We start from the raw sequence: 6,705 nt of genomic DNA on the forward strand, positions 1-6,705 counted from the left end.
TAGTATAAGATTTAATCAAATAATGATATATTACAGGCATGACCATGGAATAGCTAATTTCTCTCATCTAAATCTATCTACCTTCATCTTATAGTAAAGCATGTTGTAACATTGCTAGTACAGGGGCTTGAGTCATAATTGAGGCTTATTATAATCATTATCAACATTAATATTATTATATTACATTAATTTTATTGTCAACAAATACTACAGTGGACTGAAGTTGGGGTAAACGTTTGAATGCTAATCTTAAAGTAATATAAATTATAAGGGACTGATGTCAATTCAATCAATTTATCAGTTCTCTCTCTCTCTCTCTCTCTCTCTCTAACGCTACTAAAAACTATAAAATATATTATAATAATAATATTTTAAAATAAAAATTAAATTACAGCAAACGTTAACTTAAGATCCTGACGTTACTTAACATATTGATGTTACTTTATACATAAAGTGATACACATAACGTAGCCTATCCTGTTGACTAACGTTATACTCTTCTCAACTAGAAAAGTGCACCGCAACATGACTTCGCAGGCAAATAAACACATAGCTACATACATTACATGAACATGTAACAGGTTTAATGCACAACATGTCACGGTGACGTTTGGCCTAACGTTACCGTAGCGTTAATACACTAGCTACTACTGCTTACAGCAGCATAACGTTATAAGCTGTTCTTAACTAGCAAAGTGCACAACAATATGACATTGCGGTCAAACAAATACATCAATTACATGAACTTTTGACAAGTTTAATTCATGAGATGTGGTGCCAGTAATAACTTACTTTATTTTCCGTGGAAAAATACCGAGATGAGTCGTCTTCTCTTGCGATTGCAGCAAAGCTGCCATCGAAGCAGAAAATGCGTTTGGATTGGTAGGAAATGGAGATGGGCGTTGCCAAGAGGAGGCGCTTTTTTGATTGGCAAGAAATGGATATGAAGTCTCTCGTGATTGGCAAAAAATGGAAGGGAGCTTTGGGTTTGATTGGTAAAAAAGGAGATGAGAAAGTGGACAAATACGTTCTGGGTAGCGCCAACGAGGCTATGAAAGGCATTGTAATGGTTTGCAAAATTTCAGAAAACTAACAATTTGGTCGTCACTCTTCACAAAAACAATGTATCTGGAAACCTATGTACTCACACAAAGGCTAAAATTGACCCTAGATGCTTTGTCATGACCCCATGAAAAGGCCAGGACAAAAGACCGTGTGCAAAGGTTGAAGGAAATGCGAGAATATGACCACAACAAAAGAAATGATAATTCAATGATGGTGGTAGTCAGTTTAGTCAGTGGTGAGTGTATGCATGGATGAGTGTGAGGTATGGTGTCAGCGATTTATGCTGGACAGTGTAAAACTAACAAAGATGAGCGGGAGAGGTGCTGGACTGAGAGACCTCTAGGCAATCACAGATGCACAACCAATAATAAACACTACTGAGTGAATGTGTTCAGAAAATGAAGAACATTGTTCAGAAAGCTTAATGAAGCTTCATTTGACCATAACTATTAACCACCTGAACCTGGTAAAAGATATGAGGTACTCATGCATAGCTAGCCAGTGATTTACCTACTGTAGATGGTGGTCGGCATGCCAACGAGGCTTGAAAATTTGCAGATGGTAATTCAGAGGAGATGTAACAGTTTAAAGTGTAAAGTAACTTAATTTTCTAAATTGTCCGCCTACAGTGCCAACGAGAGCTCTTCTCTAATATTACCGGGTACGCAATAGCTATTCAACTTTAGAAGGTATTGTTGATCTCAGAAACAACGATAGACAGCACCATCTTATCACAATGCCCATGTATGTGTTTCTTCATAGTTTCCAAAAACATTCACATGAACTCGCAAATCAATTGATGAGATTTTGGAGGTCAAAGGTTCAATGTCAAGGTGACTGTGTCCTCATGTCTGTCCATACGATTCTTGTGAATGCAATATCTCTGAACGCCTAGAGGGAAGCACTTTAAATTTGGCATACATAACGACTAGGAGTCGCGGATGAACTGATTTCACTTTTGGAGGTCAAAGGTCAAGGTTACTGTTTCATTACGTCTCCAGTAGGGATGAGCCGAGTACTCGGCTGAAACGAGTATCCGGTACGGATAAAGCACTTTTGCCGAGTACAAGTATTATCCGAGTAATGCGAGTCAATATCTGTACTCGGATTCAATGAAATTCTCCATTGACTGCGTCTCCGTTCTGTGATAGGCTAGTCACAGTGCCAGTCACAACGCCTCTCCCTTACACTATTCTATGATAGGCTAGTCCCAGCGCCCCTCCCCTACACTATTCTGTGATTGGCTAGTCCCAGCGCCCCTCCCTACACAGACAGACTCCTGTTGCTGTGTGCCGCTCACTCGCACACGGGACACGGAGAAGTGAGCAGCTCTCTCCCCTCCAGGTCCGCGGGCTTTTTCCGTTAACATTTAGGGTTTCTTCAGCTTCAGGTTTGTTTTATACTTCAGTTTGAACTAGTACCTAGTAACCAGGAGACTTCTGGTAACCGTGGAGTTTGTTCAGACATAGTGCTCGGTAGAATGCTACTCGTGTTACATCTCTGTCGTCGGAGTTTTTTTTTTTTTTTTTTTTAAACTGCCTGCTGGCTCTAACCAGTTTGTGTCAGTGTCTGAAACTTTCTTGCTGTGTTTTATAAAAAAAATAAAAGGCAGTTGCGGTATAAATGAATAATATTACAAATTAAGTTACACACACAAACACATTCCAACCCCAGCCCCTCCTCTCTCTCTCTCTCTCTCTCTCTCTCTCTCTCTCTCTCTCTCTCTCTCTCTCTAATATATATATATATATACAGCTCTGGAAAAAAATAAGAGACCACTCCTTTATTTGTCTTAAATCAGTATCTCTACATGTATGGCAGCCATTCCACTCCAGTGGCTGGTAAATTCCAACACTGGCACACCTCATTCTACTTAATGAGGTGCTGATTAAGTGATCACCTGAGCCAAATCTTATTTAACGAGGAAAAGTATAAAACCCACTGCTGTGGTCATCACTAGCCTCTTGCAATAGGGCCTGCTGGATGGCGAAAACAGGGCTACTAGTACCACACAGGTAATCTAAACAAAGAAAGGAACAATTGATCATGCCAAAAGAGTTTAAAAGAAAAGTTTTGAGTGAGGAAAAGAACGGTTCAATTCTGGCTTTACTGGCAGAAGGGTACAGAGAGTATGAAGTTGCTTCCATCCTTAACATTTCAATGACGGCAGTTCATAAGAACAAGATCAAGCAACAGACATTGGGGACAACAAAGCTACAGACTGGAAGAGGGCGGAAACCATTGTCCACAGACCAGGATGACAGCCAACTCATTCGCTTGTCACTCAAAACCCGTACGATGACATCAAGTGATTTACAAAAAGAATGTCTAACAGCAACTGGGCTGAAGTGCACAGCAAAGACTGTGCAAAACCGGCTCCTAGAAGCAGGGCTGAAGTCGTGCAAAGCCAGAAAAAAGCCCTTCATCAATGAGAAGCAAAGACAAGCCAGGCTAAAGTTTGCAAAAGACCATAAGGATTGGACCCTAGAGGACTGGAGTAAGGTCATCTTCTCTGATGAGTCAAATTTTCAGCTTTGCCCAACACCTGGTTGTCTAATGGTTAGATGGAGACCTGGAGAGGCCTACAAGCCACAGTGTCCGGCACCCACTTTTAAATTTGGTGGAGGATCAGTGATGATCTGGCGGTACTTCAGTAAGGCTGGAATTGGGCAGATTTGTCTTTGTGAAAGACGAATGAATCAAGCATTGTACAAGGTTATCCTGGAAGAAAACCTGATTCCCTCTGCTCTGACAATGTTCCCCAGCTCTGAGGATTGGTTTTTCCAGCAGGACAACGCTCCATGCCACACAGCCAGGTCAATCAAGGTGTGGATTGAGGACCACCAGATAAAGACCCTGTCATGGCCAGCCCAATCTCCAGACCTGAACCCCATTGAAAACCTCTGGAATTTGATCAAGAGGAAGATGGATGGTCCCAAGCCATCCAATAAAGCTGAGCTGCTTGGATTTTTGTGCCAGGAGTGGCGTAACATCACCCAACAGCAATGTGATGACTGGTGGAGAGCATGCCAAGACGCATGAAAGCTGTAATTAAAAATCAAGGTTATTCCACCAAGTGTTGATTTCTGAACTCTTCCTAAGTAAAAATATTAGTATTGTGTTGTTTAAGAATGAATGTGAACTGGTTTTCTTAGGATTTTTTTAGGTCTGAAAACAATGCATCTTTTTTGTTATTTTGATGAGTTGTCATTTTCTTAAAAGAAATAATCTGAATAACAACATTTTTATTTGGAATTTAGAAGAAATGTTGTCAAAACATTTGTAGAATAAAACAAACGTGTTTATTGTAATCAAACAAATGCCTATAAATAGTAAAACCAGAAAAACTGATAATAATGCAGTGGTCTCTTAATTTTTTCCAGAGCTGTATATATCCTACTCACTCACAGGCACAGACACTCCCACATACCTGGTGGGAAAATAAAAAAGAACCAATAAAAAAAAGAATTGATCACACTGATAATAGAAAAATTAAAAGTTAAAAAAATAAAGTTAAATTATTGAGTATGAAAACTATTGTTCATTACATTTTACTTAATAATTGCAACCACATTGCTGTATTTATTGTTGCAAAATGTGTTATATACTGTAGGCCTATATAGTTTGTTACCATGACAACACCATTGATCTGAAGCTTGATGCTGTCATGTAAATAGTTTTCTAATCAGCAATAAATATAACAATTTCTGATCAATTCATATCAATTGCATGCTTAAAATAACATAACGATTAAAGCCCCGCACATTTCAAGAGAACCTGACACACTTCCGGGTTAAATCTGACCACTTCCGGTTTAGGCCCCGCCCACTCCGAGTACGGATCCGGATACAGATAATTCTGTACTTGCTCATCCCTAGTCTCCAGAACCACACACACATTCATAGCAGAGCTGCCCCCCCATGTTTATACTGATGATTGATTGTAATAAATCAACAGAGAGAAGTTGTCTCCATCTGTGTTTTAACAGACACACCTGGGCCGAAGTTGGAAACCACAATCAGCTTTAAATCCAGTTCTAATCTAGTCCTCACTAAATTTCAAATAATTTCCCTGGAGTTACCATTACAAAATTTAATCTAATTAAATTGGAACATACACAGATTTGTCACAAAATCACACTTGAATTCATATCTTGCTACTCGGTCAGAATCTTATTAACCTGGAGTCCCAGTCTCTGTCAATATAAATAGGCTATATGTTTATATATGTTTTAGGCCTATTGGCAGACAGCCATTTAAAATGTAGGCAATGGCATATAAAGAATAAAGAATAAAGAGTCTTTTCTCCATGTCCACTGTAGTTTCTCAGTGTGCTCTCTAGTAACATCTGTCTGGTCCAGGGAGCTTTGTCATTCATAAGGCTACTTTTACTTTTATATTTTAAGTATATTGCCAAGCCTGTACAGATGGAGGAGAGATGAAATGTGTCAGTAATATAGGAGATTGTGGCTGGAAGTATGGAGATACTAATATGCATTACTTAAAAGGAGAAAACTAACAACATTCTATGGTCATGTAAGTATGTGTTTTCCAATAAAAAGATTGACTTGAGAATAATTACTTGGTCTATAAGTGATGTTCAGAGGCCCGACATGGCCCTTCTATGTTCATGTTAGTATGTGTTTTCCAATCAAATTTGACTCGAGAATAATTAATTAGTCTATAAATGATGCTCAGAGGCCCCATGGCCCTCACCTTGTTCGCAATAGGTCAGCGCAGTCGGCTGTTAACCGAAAGGATGGTGGTTCAAGTCCACCCAGGGACGTTTGTTGCTTAAATAACCTGGAGTAAGCCAACTCTAGGGTTTATCATTCTGCAGGTGAATATAGAGCAGCCCAAAGATAACCCAAGTGGCCTTACCTATATCTGAAGGTACAGTTCTGAAAACCATGTACAGTACATATTAATCTTTACGGTCATTGGTATGCAGGTCACTTAATGTAATACAAGCAAATACATAAGGCCAGACAGAGACAAAAAGTGAGAGAAAAGAAAAAGAGATTAGCTGTCAATAGGATAACCAGTTGAGATTGTGTGCGTCTTTGAGAACTGTAAGTCATATAACTGATGTTGTCAATTCATTTAAACTAATGAGGAAGAATTTGACAAATCAAAATCAAGTCCAGGAACTTATTCTTTCAAACATCACACCTGAGTCTCTCAAGTCCTGACCATTCCCTGACCGGGAATCGAACCCGGGCCGCGGCGGTGAGAGCGCCGAATCCTAGCCACTAGACCATCAGGGAGTCACATCTTTCAAATTTATCTTTGCAGATGTGAGTTTTCTTTTCATTTACTGGAATGACTCATATTGTTTTAGGCGAGGAATGGCGCCTGGCTAGAGCTTCAGAAGGAAGGCCATGACAGATTACACATCTGTCACATAGTCAGTTTGTAGTCTTAAATACCAAGTCTCTTGCTGTTCCTTGACTAGTTGGCCACCCCTGCTTTGCATCGCTCCAGGTATGTAGAATAAAAATCTGTTATGCACCTTTGCGTTGCGCTAAAATGTCAAAATTTGGACCTGAATCCAACAATAACATTACTGGACTCTCACATACATTGGTTTTCAGTTAAAAATGTTGGTTAGGGGTTTAGTAACTGCTTGAAAAAATGAAAA

At 39.4% G+C, this 6,705-nt stretch overlaps 1 non-coding gene across 1 annotated transcript; it reads right to left on the reverse strand.

The window, feature by feature from the left end:
• Nucleotides 1-6,259: 6,259 nt before the first annotated feature.
• trnae-cuc (transfer RNA glutamic acid (anticodon CUC)) lies at nucleotides 6,260-6,331 on the reverse strand. Its single transcript has one exon. It is a non-coding gene; the product is annotated as a tRNA-Glu (tRNA).
• Nucleotides 6,332-6,705: the final 374 nt, after the last annotated feature.

The sequence above is a fragment of the Etheostoma spectabile genome, unplaced genomic scaffold (genome assembly GCF_008692095.1).
Source record: "Etheostoma spectabile isolate EspeVRDwgs_2016 unplaced genomic scaffold, UIUC_Espe_1.0 scaffold00002862, whole genome shotgun sequence".
In the NCBI taxonomy this organism is placed as follows: domain Eukaryota; kingdom Metazoa; phylum Chordata; class Actinopteri; order Perciformes; family Percidae; genus Etheostoma; species Etheostoma spectabile.